Source organism: Scyliorhinus canicula, chromosome 11 (assembly GCF_902713615.1).
Source record: "Scyliorhinus canicula chromosome 11, sScyCan1.1, whole genome shotgun sequence".
Classification (NCBI taxonomy): domain Eukaryota; kingdom Metazoa; phylum Chordata; class Chondrichthyes; order Carcharhiniformes; family Scyliorhinidae; genus Scyliorhinus; species Scyliorhinus canicula.
The window spans coordinates 56,923,337-56,942,374 of NC_052156.1; the positions used below are offsets into that span (position 1 = coordinate 56,923,337).

A 19,038-nucleotide genomic window follows, 5' to 3' on the forward strand; every position below is an offset into this window, starting at 1 on the left:
CAATCGAGGCTAAGATGTGTGGCCTCCTACAGCAGCGGGGGAAGTGGCTACTGTACCCAGCAGGCAGGGAACTACCCCCAGTACCTGTATACAGGGCCTTACCACAAAACACCTACACCGACATCCTCTATATACAATATATACATCAGTGGTGACTACCACACCCCCCTAAGCTGTCAGAGGCAATATGATGCTAAATGGTACAACTACCACCTGAACTGTCCAGGGAGCTGCGCTGACCTTCCTCTGCTTTAAAAGCACGAGGAAATGCAGTTGATAGTTTAGTGAGGCCTTTCTTTACAGATTGTATAAAAGATTATGAAACTCTATCAGTCATTGAGCATACCACTAGTTGTGCAGGCAGGCTCAATTATCGTTGATAAACGTGTTTTCAAGTGATGAACGGTGAGAATTTACTGACCAGAGTTCAGAATTCCACTTGTCACCATGAAAGATCCATAGCAATTGCATTTCAAATGAAATTGTAAATCCATTCTGAAAAAAAAATCATTAATACCCTTGGTGCAAATACTCAACAGAAGTAACCTATGTGAATAGATTTTTGATGTTGCTGTACATAGTGAACCGGAGAAATTCTTAACCGTAGGTTCCAAACAAATGGGTTTTTAGAAAAGTTGTGGATTTAAAGTGGTTGTTTCTTTTTCTGGAAAATGTATATATTACAATTTAATTAAAAGCAGTTAAATAAGTTGCTGGAGAGATGCCTTCCTGTGTCAGCCATCTTCTACAGACTCAAAGTAGAAGACAGGATGAGGCAAAATGTGAAGTTTACATCATATGCAGGCCACATATATCTTCCATAAGATGGCCAGCAACACAATTCCAGTTAAAGTATGAAAGGATATCGTCACTAGGTTCGGAATTCATGAGAACGTTTTTATTGTGAAGCAGCACGGTAGCATTGTGGATAGCACAATTGCTTCACAGCTCCAGGGTCCCAGGTTCGATTCCTACTTGGGTCACTGTCTGTGCAGAGTCTGCACATCCTCCCCGTGTGTGCATGGGTTTCCTCCGGGTGCTCCGGTTTCCTCCCACAGTCCAATGATGTGCAGGTTAGGTGGATTGGCCATGGTAAATTGCCCTTAGTGTACAAAATTGCCCTTAGTGTTGGGTGGGATTACTGGGTTATGGGATAGGGTGGAGGTGTTGACCTTGGGTAAGGTGCTCTTTCCAAGAGCCGGTGCAGACTCGATGGGCCGAATGGCCTCCTTCGGCACTGTAAATTCTATGCTAATTCTATGATAATATCCTGCCTCACCAACAGTTTAAGATCGATGTCCAGACAGGCTGAGTTCAACAGAGCGAAAGCAGCTCTCTACAAGAGCAAAGTGCGTTTTGGTATGCTGTACCCAGCAAAACTCTGGGTCACATACCAAAACAAAGAATATTTCTTTACAGCCCCTGCTGAGGCGAATAGGTTCGTCGAGGAGCACGAGCTGGAAAAACGCCATGGGAGGTAGGGACGAGGGGCCCATGGCAAGGAGAAACGACATGCCGACGGGGGGGTGGGGAGGGGCGAGGCAAAGCCAGCCCCCTCCCCCCCGGCAGGAACACCCAGAACAAAAAACAACCCACTGCCCAAGGGACCGCTCCAGGTGGGAGGCCAGGCCCCAGCACGAGGGAACGGGAGTATTGGAGAAGGAATAGGAGAACGGGACAGCAACCTCCGAGAGGGGAGCCACTGTGCTAGCAGGAAAGCAAGCGACGGGGGCACACAACAAAGCAGGGCCGCAGCGCGCCTCCAACAGGGGGGAAGGCGCCAGGCAGGGGAGGGGGGGGATCACCCATCAAAGTCGGGTAGAGCAAATGGGGACAGGAATAGGGGATAGAGGGGCAAAGGAGGGGTATACAGGGGAGGGGGGAAAAGGGAGAGAGCGGGGGGGGGGGGCACTCGGGGTGCGAGAGACTAGGGAGGGGAAATGCAGGGACAAAGGGACAAAAGAGGCCAGAAAAGGAACAGGGCCACAAAGGGCCACAACCAAGGGCTCGAAACAGGGAACCGCTGCAAGCACCCACCCAGTACGGTCTGTGGGCGAAGGGGGCCCACAGAGTGCAGGGGACTACCCGCGTGGCGGACACACAGTGGACGGCCATGGCGGGTGCCCCCGGGACAAGGGGAAACCCCGGAGCGCAGAGACCCGACCGCATGGGGAGAGCAGTGATAGCGGCCACCCTGGACGGCCCCCTAACAAAGGGAAACCCCGGAGGGCAGGGGCGCGTCCACCAGACAAATATGGTTAATCCCACAGGAGCGAGGGGGCAGAAGCCCCCCAACAAGGATAGTCACCTGGAACGTAAGGGGACTTAACGGCCCAGTGAAGAGATCTAGAGTCCTCACCCACCTCAGAAACATGAGGGCCGACATAGTCTTCCTCCAAGAGACGCACCTGAGGGAGCAGGACCAACTGCGGGTAAGAAAGGGCTGGGTGGGACAAACCTATCATTCCTGTTATGGGACAAGGGCCAGGGGGGTGGCGATCCTGATCGGCAAGAGGACAATGTTTAGGGCGACAAAGACGGTTACAGACCCAGGGGGGCGGTATGTCATGGTCAGCGGGGCCCTGGATGGGGCGCCGGTAGTTCTAGTCAACGTGTACGCGCCCAACTGGGACGACACAAGCTTCATCCAAAAGACCATGGCAGAAATCCCGGACATAGCGACGCACCGACTAATCATGGGGGGGGACTTCAACTGTGTACAGGATCCAAAGACGGACAGATCAAACCCCAAAACGGGGAAAACCTCAAACATGGCAAGGGAACTCAGTCACTATATGGAGCAGATGGGAGCAGTGGACCCCTGGAGATTCGCCCACCCGGGGCAGAAAGAATTCTCTTTCTTCTCCCCAGTACACAACGTGTACACCAGAATTGACTTCTTTGTGGTGGGGAAAACGGAGCTTCCAGGGATAGACAAGGTGGAATACTCCGCAATTGTGATATCAGACCAATCCCCACACTTCATGGACGTGCGGCTGGAGACGGGAAGGGCCCAGCGCCCCACATGGAGGTTGGACGGTGCCTTACTAGCTGACAAGGCCTTCAGCGAAAGGATAGCGCGGGCCATAGTGGAATACACGGAGAACAACCAAAACGGGGAGGTCTCATCCTCCACGTTCTGGGAAGCGCTTAAGGCCGTACTAAGAGGGGAAATCATTGCCTACAAAGCGCAAAGAGATAGGGAGGAAAGGGTGGCTAGGCAGAAGCTGGTCGACTCCATACTGGAGGTAGACCGTAAATACTCCGAGGCCCCGACCGTAGAGCTCCTGGCGGAGAGAAAAGAATTACAAAGGAACTTTGACTTGCTCTCCACCAGGAAAGCAGTGCACAAACTCCATCAGGCGCGCGGGACCCTGTACGAACACGGAGACAAAGCCTGTTGGCACACCAGCTGAGAAAGCAGGCAGCCAGCAGAGAAATTGCGCAAATCAGAGGTACCAGAGGCATGTGGGAAACAGAACCAGAGAGGATTAACGAAACCTTCAAGGCCTTCTACCAAGAGCTGTACACCTCAGAGCCCCCAACGGGGAAGGCTGGGATGAACCGGTTTCTTGATGGACTGGACATACCAGTCGTGGGAGAGGGCAGAAAACGGGATCTGGAAGCACCACTAGCACTGGGAGAGATCATGGAGAGCATTAGCTCCATGCAGACGGGGAAGGCGCCGGGACCGGACGGATTCCCGGCGGACTTCTACAAAGAATTCGCGACAGCGCTGGCCCCGCACCTGCGGGAGATGTTCACAGACTCGCTAGCTAGGGGCACACTGCCACCCACGTTAGCACAGGCCTCAATCTCGCTGATACCTAAGAAAGACAAAGACCCAACAGAATGTGGGTCATACAGACCCATATCTCTGCTGAACGCAGACGCCAAAATACTGGCCAAACTAAAGGGGCTGCCGTTCAAACAAGCCCGACATAAATTCCGCTACCTGGGGATCCAAATAGCCCATGACTGGAAAGGGATCCACAAATGGAACCTCACCAGCCTGACGGAGGAAGTTAAAAAGGACCTGCAAAGATGGAACACACTCCCGCTCTCCCTCGCGGGGAGAGTCCAGACGATCAAAATGAACGTACTGCCCAGGTTCCTCTTCCTGTTTAGATCCATTCCGATCTACATCCCCAAGGCCTTTTTCAAAGCGCTGGACAAACTTATCATGGCGTTCGTATGGGGGGGGGGGGGTAAAAATGCTAGGATCCCAAAGAAGGTCCTACAAAAAACAAAATCCAGGGGGGGGCTAGCCCTCCCGAATCTACAATTCTACCACTGGGCGGCAACAGCCGAGCGAGTAAGGGGATGGATCCAGGAGCCAGAAGCCGAGTGGGTGCATGCGGAGGAGGCCTCCTGCATGGGAACCTCCTTCCGGGCCCTCGCCATGGCAGCACTCCCATCCCCACCCAAAAAACACTCCAGCAGCCCAGTGGTGACAGCCACCCTCCAATCCTGGAACCAACTGCGGCAGCAATTTGGCCTGTACAAAATGTCGGACAAGGCTCCCATCTGCAACAACCATAGGTTCAAACCAGCACTGACTGACGCCACCTTCAAAAGGTGGAGGCAGGACGGGGGGACACTGACAGTCAGGGACCTATACACGGACGACAGGATCGCAACACTGGACGAACTGACAGAGAAATTTCAGCTAGCTGGGGGGAACGAGCTACGGTACCTGCAGCTCAAAAACTTTCTACGAAAGGAGACAAGGACGTACCCACAACCGCCACGACAGACACTACTGGAAGACCTACTGGACGCAAGTATCCTAGAGAAAGGGAACTGTAGTGACATGTATGACCGACTGGTAGATAGGGACGACACCGTACTGGACGCAACAAGAAGGAAATGGGAGGACGACGTGGGGATGGAGATAGGGTGGGGACTCTGGAGCGAAGCACTGCATAGGGTCAACTCCACCTCCACGTGCGCAAGGCTCGGCCTGACGCAACTAAAAGTGGTACATAGAGCCCACTTAACGAGTAACCGTATGAGTAGGTTCTTCCCGGAGGTGGAGGACAGATGTGAGCGGTGCCAAAGAGGCCCGGCCAACCACGCCCACATGTTCTGGTCTTGCCCCAGACTTGTGGAGTACTGGACAGCCTTCTTCGAGGCTATGTCCAAAGTGGTGGGGGTGAGGGTCGAGCCATGCCCGATAGTGGCGGTCTACGGGGTTTCAGACCAGCCAGATCTATTCCTGGGGAGGAGGGCGGACGCCCTTGCCTTTGCCTCCCTGATCGCCCGCCGTAGAATCCTGTTTGGCTGGCGGTCAGCAGCACCGCCCAGAGCTGCAGACTGGCTGTCCGACCTCTCGGAAGCTCTCCAAATGGAGAAAATCAAATTCGCCATCCGAGGGTCAGACGACGGCTTCCACAGAACGTGGGAGCCATTCATGCAATTGTTCCGGGACCTGTTTGTGGCCAACGTACAAGAGGAAGAATAGTCGGGTGGCCAAGAATCAGGGGAAAATGGACGGGAATCGGGGGAAGGTAGCCGGGGGGGGGGGGGGGGGGTTACGGGCTCGTTATGGGGGTTTGATGGCAAGCCAAGGCCCAAAACCAAACTATAAATGCCTATAAACATGTGCCTCGGCCATATTGGGGAAGGTAAAATATGTATGCTGGCTAAAGGGGAGGCCACAATTGTTGTTATGAAGATGCTTACCTGTAAATATTCATGATAAATTTTTGTGTTTTCTTTTTTCTCTCTAATAATTTGTAATTTGTCATATATAAAATATGAAAACTCAATAAAAAACATTTATTAAAAAAAAAAGATCGATGTCCTTTCCATCTTCTCACTCTGCTCCAACCATGGTTTGTTCAAACCATGCATCATTCTCTCATCCCTTGTGCCAATTCATCGGTGACCCCTCCTTTCTCAATTCAAGCTTACATTCTCCTCACCCCACCATCCCCCCTTTGTCTACGCCGGCATGACTCTACCACTCCCTCCTTTATTCAGATAGTACTCTTCTCCCTCCCACATTCAAAACTGACATCCTGCTTCACGCCAAACCACTGTCCTTCTTCTCTCAGTTTCAAATGGAACTCCCTTCCCCCTTCACTGTTATCCAAGGCTTCTGCTGCTCTGGAAATGAAGATCTGCTTCAGAGAATACATTCCTGTCGGCTATGCATCACCATGTGATATGTAGTGACGCCAGCAGAGTTGTGGGTTTTAGGCAGATCACCATCTTGATTGTATGAGCATCACCCCTAATAAACCTCTCATCGTGTTTTACAAGAACCCAGAGTGTGGGCATCTCCATGCCTTTTCTCTCTGCAGCAACAGCAGCACACGTGGTTCACATGTTTGTAATCCACAACTTTTGAGCATTGTGTGATTCATTTTCCACCCAAGTTGCTTCAGGAGGAAATCAGGCAGTGAAACAAGACCATGTTTGACATGAAGCAGTGTAGACACTGCAAAGCAAGTAGCTCAGCAACAGTGGCAGGAGGTGGCCAGAACAGCAATTGCTAACATGGCCAAACCATGTACGGCAGTTGAGCGCAAAACAAAGGTCAAAGATGTACCATGTTAGGATGCCAGGAAGGCAGTAGCAGTTACCTCACCATATAAACTACTTGAATTGCTTTCAAATGTTACTTGGGGGGGGGGGGGGGGCAGCACATGCTCAATCCTCAGCTGCACGTCATCCTTTCCTCACAGCTTTACATGCAATCACTTCACGAAAAACCGCAAAAAGTATATGTGGTACCTATTAATCATATCCATAGCAGGCTGCATGCTGGCCCTGGGCTTTAATAAATCTCATGATAACTGAAAGTAATTCTCGCTTTCTGCATTTGGCTTAAAGGAAAAGACACCCCACGATAGCAGACAGAGAACAATGGCTGGTAATAGACCTTCAAACCTCCACCATTGCAGAAACCTTTCTTGTAGAAACCCAACTGGTTCACCATTCCAACCTGGTATGGACTACACATGACTCCAGTCCCACACTACAAAGTTGAATCTTAATGTCCTGAGAGCAACAAGGGATGAGTAATAAATAGTGGCTTGCCAGTGTTGTCACCATCACCAGAGCAAATACTAAAACGTACTCTAGTGATGGACCAAGAAGGGCAATAATTGCATTAATTAATAATCGCATAATCATATAATCCAAGTATTTAAGATTATTAAAGTCATGAGCAATGTGCAAGCAGAGATGTGCTTCAGAGATGGATTCAGGTAGGACTAGGAGCAGCACTTATAAACTGAGAAAGCGTTAATTCTCCCAAAAGTGGTCAAAGTGTGGAAAGGATTTCAGAAGCAGATATTCATAGAATCCATAGATTCATAGAAGAATCATAGAATTTACAGTGCAGAAGGAGGCCAATATGCCCATCTAGTCTGCACCGGCCCTTGGAAAGAGCACCCTACTTAAGTCCAACACCTACCCCACCTAACCTTTTTGGCCACTAAGGGTAATTTATCATGGCCAATCCACCTAATCTGTACATCTTTGGCCTGTGGGAGGAAACCGGAGCACCTGAAGGAAACCCACGCAGACACGGGGAGAACGTGCAGACTCTGAACAGGCAGTGACCCAGCCGGGAATCGAGCCCGGGTCCCTGGCGCTGTGAAGCAACAGTGCTAAACTCTGTGCTACCGTGCCACCGTAATCTTCACAGAAGATTAATGCTTTACAATCCTTCAAGAGGGTTTGGATGGATCCCATTGACAAACGTATTTAGGAGATGAGAGGAAATTATTCTTGGAGTAATGTCTGGGACTTGTCTCGTCACTTATGAGGAGTTAGAGAAGAATTAATTTTTGACAGAGGAATCTCAACTAGCAAAAGTGCTCTGGTTATGTGCCTTTAACACGAAATGGAGGCAAGAGATAATAGGTATACAGAGCTGAAACGAATGGGGACAAGCTCTAGATAGGCCTGTGTAGCCATCTGGGATGGCCACTTCCAACTAGGTACAGGGAAACCCGCAAAGCCTAGCGGGTAAAATGGACAAGCAAAGACTCAGAGCCTGAAATGCATATTTGTGAGCAAGAAGTCCAGACGGTATCGAAACTCCGACCAATTAGAATTGTAATGAGGCCAATTAGCATTTGATGGCCCAACTTCACCAAAACAAAGGACTGGTACTCGAGCGACCGGTACAGTCCCATGACATCTCGGCGCCACTCCCTGTTCAGGGGACACATAAACAATGGGGTCAGTGACTGCTTGGGACATGCCCAGCCACCCAGATCCCCGCCCACTTATTGGTTAGGAATTGAACGGAGTGATCAGGATCACCCAATTAGTAGGACCCAAACCGAAGGACCGCCCAAAAGGGCACGAAAACCTCCAAGTATACGAAGAAGGGTTCGCTATATGTTCGTCCTCTCTTGGACCTGGTACCCTGGTCACGGCCATCTCCAATTGCAGCAACACCAGAAGCAAGTACAAGTTCAACGCTCGCTACCAGATGGATGAGCCTAGCTGAGCAGCACTTACTCCTTTGGACTCGATAGATCCAGAATCAAACAGCGGCCACTGTTTCTCTGACCTAAGCCAGGTGCCCGAAGTTAAGTACAGGTTGTCTTAGTCAATAGGTGTAGTTAACTAGTAGTGTTTATGTTGCATGACTAATTGTGTGTAAATAAAGTACCCTTGACCTTGAACTAACTAACTGGTGTTTGGCTCTTAGATCGATAGCTGGTTGAAACTTGTTGTGGTATCATTTGATACCTGGTGACTCTAAGCATTAGGACATAGATAACATAAAAAGAAGGGCAAATTCACTGATTGCCATAATTGGAACAGAGCCACAGAAAGTACAGAGTAAAAGAATAAAGGAGAAAAGGTAACACCTGGTGACTTTTTCTCCAGCTGGACACATGACTAAAAACTCAGAGGGTCATGTCATCCAAGCAGCTGTACACAAGTTGTAGCCTGCAATAAGTTTAACTCAGAATTTAGCGACCATGAATCAAGGACCATATCGGCACAAAAGACTCTACGACAAACGTAACATCCCAACTGCCTTACACACTGTTCAAACAGGTTCTTGGAGAAAAATAAGGCTTCAGTCAAGTACAGAAATAAAAGTTATCGTAACAGACCCCTTGGTAGTGGCATTCACTTGTATGATCTTTTGGCATTGGTCATAAACGAGCTGCAGATTGAGAGAGTGGGAATTCATCCTATGATACAAATGCAGCCGTTAATGAGGGAAGAATGCATGGCCTTATCGATCCATGACTTCTTGCACCATGGGGACTGCTCACATGCAACCAAGTTAAAGTGCCAGCTATGGTTGCCATCGGTTCTCCATGCAGAAACAAATAAACTGATAGATCTAAAGTATCAGTTCTTCCAGCGTGCACTGCAGTGCCGCTCCGAAACCTCCGACCAGATCTGGGAGAAGGGGATGCAGATGGTTCAAAACACTGGCTCAGTGCCAAGTATAAAACAATTTGGATTTGTACTGAAGGTTGGGTGGCAGTTGGAGGATGCAACTGCATGAGTCAAAGTTTAAGAAGTTTCCTTATATTTTTGTCAACTCTTTTCCTTTGCAACTTTATACTCTCGTCTGAAAGTTACATACACTTTGGGATTGGCCAGAGAAAGTTTATGCGTGCATCCTGGTTGGTGAAGAAACTTCACAGGGGTGGAGTCAATCAAGTGGGTAAAATGAGCAAACCTCACGCCCCACTTTTCAGTGTGTCAACTGGGCAACTGTAATTGGAAACATTTTTGTTTTACTTTGTTTTATAATGGTAACTTACCAAACTATTTAATGACAGAAAAAATAACAACAGTTCAATGGAACTGTTTCACTTTCCCACTTAACACCACCACCAAAGCAATGAGTGATTAACAGGAAACATTTGTTTGAATCAAGCTTTGCAACAAGAATGGGATTTACCACTTTGTTTCCTGGGTTCTGAATCCTGTATTAAGAGGGGTAAACTGCACTTACTGTATGTGTGGGCCGGGGGGGGGGGGGGGGGGGGGGGGGGGCTAGGGGATCATCTTTCATACTGTGGCTCTCTTTCCATTCAAAGTAATTTTTCAGTTCCATAAACTGCTTTTGACTGATCACTGAGTGAGTGTTATGTGACTGACTTAATTACATGGCCAAGGTCAGGCAGTTCTGGAGTCATGTTCTGCACCCAAGACCATTCCTGGAACATTATTTGGTTAGTTTTGTACTGATATATTTCCATTAAGCATGTTTGCAGAAGCTTGACTTAACCCAGCACTCATATGCTGTTAACTGTTGCATCTCTCCAGTATTTTCCAGTACTGTACTTAGGGAAGGTCATGGACCTGAAATCATTCTGTTTCTCTCTGCGGAGATACTATCAGACTTGCTGTGTATCTACTGTTTTCTAAAAATATTCAGAGTTGCAGCATCTATTTTGCACTTGTATTTTTTTAAATATTGGCTCGGACGTTAAGAACTGAGATGAACAAAGATTTGCACTGAACTGTTTGCACTTTGTTCATTCAGTAAATGATGAAGCTTATTGTCTGAGGATTCACAAGGGCTCATGCTGGGTGACAATCCTTCAGCCCCAGGCACTGACTGCAGGATTTGTGCCTTGTATTTAAATGCATCCTCCCTGAGGCTGCTCCACACCCCTCAACCCAGTAACCTGGGGAAGTGGGTCAGAAATCACTGCTTCCACACTCACCCCTGACCATTTCTCCTCCCATTCCCACTCTTCCTCCCGGATGTTCTTTAGTTTCTGAATGAGAATGGCTTTGAAGTGTAGTGTCTCTCAAAGAACATCAAGTCGAATTTTGAACAAAACTAATTTATTTACACTACAACTAAATAGATTTGACTTGCTTGCTAAGATATAAAAGATTACTGATTCACCAAAACTATGATTCTAATTACACAGCTCTTATTAACACAACTATTCCCGACCTCGCCGATCAACCTTCTCCCCGAATCAAGGGTATCACATGATCCATGTGTATGCGCTTGATCGCCATCTAGTGGTTGGATGCAGTTATAGTAAATTGTTACCCCTTCATTATAATAATCTATATTATTGTCACATTTGGCTTACATTAACACTGCAATGAAGTTACTGTGAAAGTCCCCTAGTCACCACATTCCGGCATCTTTTCGGGTACACTGAGGGAGAATTCAGAATGTCCAATTCACCTAACAGCACATCTTTGGGAATTGTGAGAGGAAACCGGAGCACCTGGAGGAAACCCCCGAGGACTTGGGGAGAACGTTCAGACTCCGCACAGACAGTGACCCAAGCCGGGAATTGAACCCGGGTTTCAGGCGTGTGAAGCAACAGTGCTAACCACTGTATACATATTGTCAAACTCCCCTCTTCACTACTCCCACCCAAATCATCCATTCTTCACCTCCCTCCAAATCCTTCTCCTACCCACCATTCTTCTCCTCCCTCTTCCATTCTCCATTCTCCCCCTCCTCTCCCGCCCTCAATTCCCTCCCTCATCCTCCCCCTACATAAAATTTCATCTGCCACGTTACTGCTCATTCCACCGGGCTGTTTATATCCTCGTGAAGTCTAACAGTAACCCTCCTCGCAGTTCATAGTACTTCCAAGTCTTGCATCATCTCCTTTTTTTGTGATTGTGCCCCTACAGCCAGATCTAGGTCACTAATGTAAGTCAAGGAGAGCAGAGTTCCGTCTACACACCAACTCCCCAGTCAGAAGTAATGTTTTCTGTAATTAATGTTTTTAAAAGACTTGACTTAAATAATTGAACTGCTGCATAATGAAATTCAAGCTAGGCTAAAGACTCGTGATTCAAAATAACCACATGGTTCAAAATACAGTGCCTCCTGGCACTAATTTTATTTTAAGCATGTTTTTACTGACATTAATGAACTCAAATGATTATTGTATAAAGAACAAAGAACAAAGAAAATTACAGCACAGGAACAGGCCCTTCGGCCCTCCCAGCCTGCGCTGATCCAGATCCTTTATCTAAACCTGTCTCCTATTTTCCAAGGTCTACTTCCCTCTGTTCCCACCCATTCATGTATCTGTCTAGATGCTTCTTAAATGATGCTATCATGCCCGCCTCTACCGCCTCCGCTGGTAAAGCGTTCCAGGCACCCACCGCCCTCTGCGTAAAAAAACTTTCCACGCACATCTCCCTTAAACTTTCCCCCTCTCACTTTGAAATCATGACCCCTTGTAACTGACACCCCCACTCTTGGGAAAAGCTTGTTGCTATCCACCCTGTCCATACCTCTCATAATTTTGTAGACCTCAATCAGGTCCCCCCTCAACTTCCATCTTTCCAATGATAACAATCCTAATCTACTCAACCTTTCTTCATAACTAGCACCCTCCATACCAGGCAACATCCTGGTGAACCTCCTCTGTACCCTCTCCAAGGCATCCACATCCACATGTGGCGACCAGAACTGCACGCAGTATTCCAAATGTGGCCGAACCAAAGTCCTATACAACTGTAACATGAGCTGCCAACTCTTGTACTCAATACCCCGTCCGATGAAGGCAAGCATGCTGTATGCCTTCTTGACCACTCTATCAACCTGCGTTGCCACCTTCAGGGTACAATGGACGTGAACTCCCAGATCTCTCTGCACATCAATTTTCCACAAGATCCTTCCATTGACCATATAGTCCGCTCTTGAATTTGATCTTCCAAAATGCATCACCTCGCATTTGCCTGGATTGAACTCCATCTGCCATTTCTCTGCCCAACTCTCCAAACAATGGAAAACAATGTAATAGTAGATTGAGAAATGGTATGGTCAATATATTTTCTTAGAGCTCCTGCCCTTCAGAATTTCCCACAATGCCATTGATTCTAAAGAAAAGTGCAACTGTGACTTGCAGCTTGATGCATCTGTGAGCAAATGTTTAGTTTTTGCTTTAGATCTGGCGATAGACCAGTAACAACATAATCCGAAGAGAGAGGAGAGGGTGGGAATAATGCCAGCTTGAAGAAAAGGGTCAGGTGATGAAGGTGGCCAATTTAAAAACAGAGGACAGAAGAGGAAAAGGGGAAATATTGAAGCGTGAACTGAGGGGAGAGAAAGAGTCTCAGCAGGGATTGAGAGGTGGTGGAGGAAAAGAGAGTGAATTGGAGATGGATTACTGGCACGAACTGAGGAGATGCTGGAGAGAAGATGGGAGGAAGAAGAATCGCCATGAACTTGGGGTCAGGTTACTGATGTGAACCTGAGGAGGGGTGAGGAGACAGAAAGATCAATGAAAGTATTAACTAGGAGGGTTAAGGGGAGAGGAGTGCGAACAGGAGCCGACATGGAAGGGCATCCATGTGTTACTCTGACAAACATATAAATCATAAATTAATGATCAGCTTGAGCAACTTTCACAGAATTTACAGTGCAGAAGAAGGCCATTCGGCCCATCGAGTCTGCGCCGACCCTCGGAAAGGCCACCCCATACCTCCACCCTATCCCTGTAACCCAGTAACCCCATCTAATCTTTTTGGACACTAAGGGGCAAATTAGCACGGCCAATCCCCCTAATGGTCCTAACCTGCACATCTTTGGATTGTGGGAGGAAACCGGAGCACCCGGAGGAAACCCACAAACGCACTGAGTGTGCTGATACATATCTACATTTGAATGCGTTTTCTGCAGAAGAAATAAGTGAAATTTCTAACATTTTGAATCAGGTTTTTCCACTATTACAGGTAATGACATGTACATAACATGTATACCTGCAGCTTATGTTGTGACAAGCCCATATCGTACTGCACTTTCAGTGTAACTATTTGTCATAGGCATATGCTCAAGCTATTTTTGTGTTGTCAGTTTTTTGAGACTCTATCAAATTTTTAATGGTTGTTGATGAGCTTTTTCCTTTTGATTTCCTCGGTTGGCACATTGTCCTTAAAGTTTGCTTGTCTGCCAACAGTTTTGGTATTCAATCATCTGTCTTGGTAGCATAAAGTTTTTTTTTAAATTGGCAAGCCAGTGATGATTTTAAATGGCTGCTTAATATATTTGAAATAATATTTAAATGCAAAATTATCATGTATCTTACCTTGCTGATTATTATGTTCAGATATAAATCTGTTTCAACACATTCTTCATGGGTTTAGATTCCCAACTGATATAAACTAGAAGTATCCCTATGGACCTCTGATCAGCCTCTCTTCATTGGAAGCTGTCAAGGAAAACAGCAATAGTTTAGACTTTCCTATTGACCTCAAGGAATGTTGGATTCAATAGGAGAATTCCTGAAATGTATTCAATGCATGTTTCAAACTGAAATTACAATAATATTGCAAACAGGAAAGGACCACTTATTTCTGAAAGTTTGGCAATAGCAGGCCAGTCAATGGTGTCACGTGACCTATCTTGTTGACTTTGGATTTATCTATTTATCTGAGTGGATTGAGCAACGATGGAAAGAATGAGAGGAGGAGGGAATTTTGCACGCAATCAAGTTGAATGGCATTTCCTGCCAACCAATGCTGAAGCGTATTTAACAATGGGTCGATGAAATAAATGCACAAAGCATTGACGTTGACAACCAAGGCCTAACATGTGACAATATGGGGCAGCACGGTAGCATGGTGGTTAGCATAAATGCTTCACAGCTCCAGGGTCCCAGGTTCGATTCCCGGCTGGGTCACTGTCTGTGCGGAGTCTGCACGTCCTCCCCGTTTGTGCGTGGGTTTCCTCCGGATGCTCCGGTTTCCTCCCACAGTCCAAAGATGTGCGGGTTAGGTGGATTGGCCAGGCTAAATTGCCCTTAGTGTCCTAAAAAATAAGGTTAATGGGGGTTGTTGGGTTACTGGTATAGGGTGGATATGTGGGCTTGAGTAGGGTGATCATTGCTCGGCACAATATCGAGGGCCGAAGGGCCTGTTCTGTGCTGTACTGTTCTAACACAGGATTTAGCAAGTTTGTTTGCTTGCCTTTCGAACAAGTGTTGCTTTTCTGTGCAAAATAATTTCAGATTGAAAGACACAATACAAATAATTTCATTGTGTTCAGTTGTCCAGTGCATTCTTGTCTGGTGTATTGTCAATTGCCATAGAAGCCCAAGAGGGCAGAAGGAGGCCATTTGGTCCATCGGGTCTGCACTGCCCCTCTGAAAGAGCACCCTAGCTTGACCCATCCCCATGACCCTACCTATCTTGCATTTTGTTAGACATTAAGGGATAATTTAGTATGTCCAAACCACCGAACCTGCACATTTTTGAATTGTGGGAGGAAACCGGAACACCCGAAGGAAACCCACTCAGACACGGGGAGAATGTGCAAACTCCACACAGACAGTGACCCAAGGCCAGAATTGAACCCGAATCCCGGCCTCACAGCGCCAGGGACTCGGGTTCAATTCTGGCCTCAGGTCACTGTCTGTGTGGAGTTTGCACATTCTCCCCATGTCTGAGTGGGTCCTATGCTAACCTTTCCGTGCTGACCGTGCATGCATACCCTATTATTTCTAAATTCTGTCGGGGCCACTACATGAATGACAATAAATATTTCTAAAAACATATATGGAGAAAAAATATGTATTGTGTCTTTCAATCTGAAAATATTTTGAAGAGAAAAGCAACACTTGTTCGAAAGGCAAGAAAACAAACTTGCTAAATCCTGTGTTGTCACATGTTAGGCCTTGGTTGTCAACGTCAATGCTTTGTGCATTTATTGCATAGTCCTGTCACCAATCATTCTTTCTTGCATGCCAGACACATTCAATTTGAGTCAGCAACTCTCATTTCACTGAATCCTTCCAGTCTCTGTCTAAAATAAATATGTAAAATCAGTTTGTTTGTCACTCTGAACACGCCAAGGCCAAGTTTGTTTGTATCGGAACTCTCAGGTTTTTCAGGCTGGGCCCCAACTCAAACTTTCTTCAGTCAGCATCTCACTAAATGATTTCACAGCTTCTCATGCCCTCTAGCTAAGGATGTTTGTTTCAACAGTACTTATGTTCAGAGATGCTTCTCTCCACGCAGTTCTCAAAGCAAACTGAAAAAGTGAGGGAAATTGTTTATTCTATAAATGGAAAACATTATAATATTTTCTCACTGATCTTGATATTCTATCTGTGCCTTCCATAATTTCCCTCTCCCTCTTTTGCTTTATTTGTCTAGGATCCTTATTTACGTGGGGACTACAAAACCGGGCAATTAGAGACAGTTAAGGGACAGTGTAGTCATGGTAATGTTACTGGACTGCTAATCCAAAGGCCCAGGCTAATGCTCTGGAGACATGGGCCTCAAATTCAATCACGGCAGCTGGTGGAATTTAAATTGCAATTCACTGAAAGCCAGCCTCAGTAATGGTGAGCATGGAGTTATCATCTCTTATTGCAAAATTCTATCCACTTCGTTAATGTCCTTTTGGGGGAGAAAATCTGTCGTCCTTACCCGGTCTGGCCTACATGTGGCTTCAGACCCACAGCAACGTGGTCAACTCTTGAATGCCATCTGAAATGGCCTACCAAACCACTCAGTTCAAGGAGCAATGAGGGATGGGCAACAAATGCTGGCCCTGCCAGTGATGATCACAACCCATGAAATAAATATTTTTTTTAATCAGGCAATAAAAGGAACTTGTGACCAGGGTACAAGAAGTGATCACATGATGTTGTCTTATTTATTGAGAGGCGAGCTGTTGGAATCTCTTGTTTAAATAGGTTTATGAATTTTGCACGTCTTCATCATGATTGATTTTATTGCATTTATAAAAGAAAAGCTTGGAATTGCATTGTGCTTTCCACAACCTCGGGATATTTCAAAGCATCTTACAGAGAATGAAATACTTTCTCCGCTGTGATATGGCAAACCTGAATTTGCGTATAGTAAGGTCCCAGCACCATGATAATGACCAGGAAATCTGTTTCACTGATGTTGAGTTGAGTAATCAATATTGATCGGACAAGGGAAAACTCTCCTGCTATTCTTTGAAGTAGTGATATTTTCAGGTGTAAAATGGAAGGGGTGAGCAAGGCACCTTACTCAAAGAATTTAGTTTGCTGGATTGTAATTGGACAGTAAGTTAAATTAGAAGAAATTGTGTAATATGATTGATGAATAATGGAAATAAAAGAACAAAGGAGAAAAATTAATTTATAAACACTAATGGTGAAGACTTGTAATTTAGTGATCACGATATAGGTGACAGACTAAACATACAGACAGATTAAATAAATTTTATTATAAAAATACACTTCCACTTGTTAAAGCATTAGTGAATCCGATTCAATGATGCTTGGAGTTCTGCCAGTTCAACAGTGGTCCCACTCCAGCTTACAGGGGAATGAATCAATACCTGAATAAATGTTCCCTTTAACCAAAAATTCCAATTAACAATATATCCATTACAAGAATCTATATGAGGAGACTACAATTGTTAGCACTTTCAAATGATCAATTTTAATTAAGTTGCTCTAACATTCACGGCTGAGAAAATCAGAAGTTCATAAGATATAGGAGCAGAATTAGGCCATTCGATCCATCGGGTCTGCTCTTCCATTTCATCATGGCTGATATCTTCCTCATCTGCTCCCTACAATGTTACAGACCAAGAACTGGATTGCGAAATCAGCTGGAGCATCTCCTCCCTAGATCACATGACCTAGGAGCAGGAGTAAGCAATTTAGCCTCCCCAGCTTAACACCCATCACTGATCCCATCCTGGCCTCCACTCCACCGTCGTGCCCGTTCTCCATCACCCTTCAACCAATTACCAATTAAAAAGATGTCTAACACCCCCATAAATTTACTCACTCTTCCAGCATCCACCACACTCTGGGGTATCACAACCCTTTGGGAGAAGTAGCTTCTTCTCAAATCTGTTTTAAATTTGCTGCCTCTTATTTTAAGATTATGTTTTAGTTGCCCCACAAGAGGAAGCATCAGCTCCACACCTACTTAATCCATACCTTTTAGCGTCTTTTTAAAAATAAATTTAGAGTACCCAATTCATTTTTCCAATTAAGGGGCAATTTAGTGTGTTCACTCCACCTACCTTGCACATCTTTGGGTTGTGGGGGGTGAAACCCACGCAAACACGGGGAGAATGTGCAAACTCCACACGGACAGTGACCCAGAGCCGGGATCGAACCTGGGACCTCGGCTCCGTGAGACTGCAGTGCGACCACTGCGCCACCGTGCTGCCCACCTTTTAGCATCTTGTATACCTCAATTAGATCTCCCCTCATTCTTCTAAACTCCAGAGATTATAGGCCTAAACTGTTCAATTTCTCCTCATACAACAAATCCCTAAACTCTGGGATCAATCTAGTGAACCTCCTCTGAACTGCCTCCAATGCCACTGCATCTTTCCTCAAATATGGGGACCAAAACCATGCACAATACTCCAGGGGTCCTACCAATGCCTTATATCATTGCAACAACACTTCCTTTCCTTTATACTCAATTCCTTTTGCTATAAAAGACAACATGCCATTTGCTTTCCTTATTATCTGCTGCACCTGCATGCTCATTTACTGTGACTCATTCATGAGGCCACCCAGATCCCTCTGCAATGGAGCACCCCGAAGTCTCTCTTCATTCAGATAATAAGTTGCCTTTCCATTTTTTCAGCCAAAATGCATGACCTCGCACTTATCCACGCTAAACTCCATCTGCCACATTTTGGCCCACTCTCTTAACCTATCTATATCCAATTGTAAGGTTCTTATTTCCTCATTGCAACTTACTGTCCCACCTATTTTTGTGTCATCTGTAAATGTGGCTATAGATCGTTCTATCCCTGTATCCATGTTGTTAATATAGATTGTAAATAGATGGGGCCCAAAGATCGAACCCTTGGAAACCCACTGGTTACATTTTGCCATCCAGAAAAAGACCCATTTATCCCGACTCTCCGATTCCTGTCCGTCAAAACTGCTAAATTACCCATAACCCCATGCAATCTCACCTTGTGAATCAACCTTCTGTCCGGCACCTTATTAAATGCCTACCAGAAGTCCAGATATTCTACATCTACAGGATCTCCATTATCCACTTTGCTTTTTATATCCTCGAAGAACTCGAGCAAATTAGTTAAACACGATTTTCCCTTCATACAACCAT

The 19,038-nt window shown here is 46.1% G+C and overlaps 1 protein-coding gene across 3 annotated transcripts in view; it reads right to left on the minus strand.

The window, feature by feature from the left end:
• tafa4b (TAFA chemokine like family member 4b) overlaps nucleotides 1-19,038 on the minus strand; it is a 492,967-nt gene that overhangs the window by 435,726 nt on the left and 38,203 nt on the right. The window contains exon 2 of one of the 3 annotated variants that reach the window (XM_038810611.1): nucleotides 14,022-14,144. The exons of the other annotated variants lie outside the window; for them this stretch is intronic. The gene's annotated coding sequence lies outside the window, so the exon portion shown is untranslated. The remainder of the gene's footprint in view (nucleotides 1-14,021; nucleotides 14,145-19,038) is intronic. 3 annotated transcript variants of the gene reach the window in all.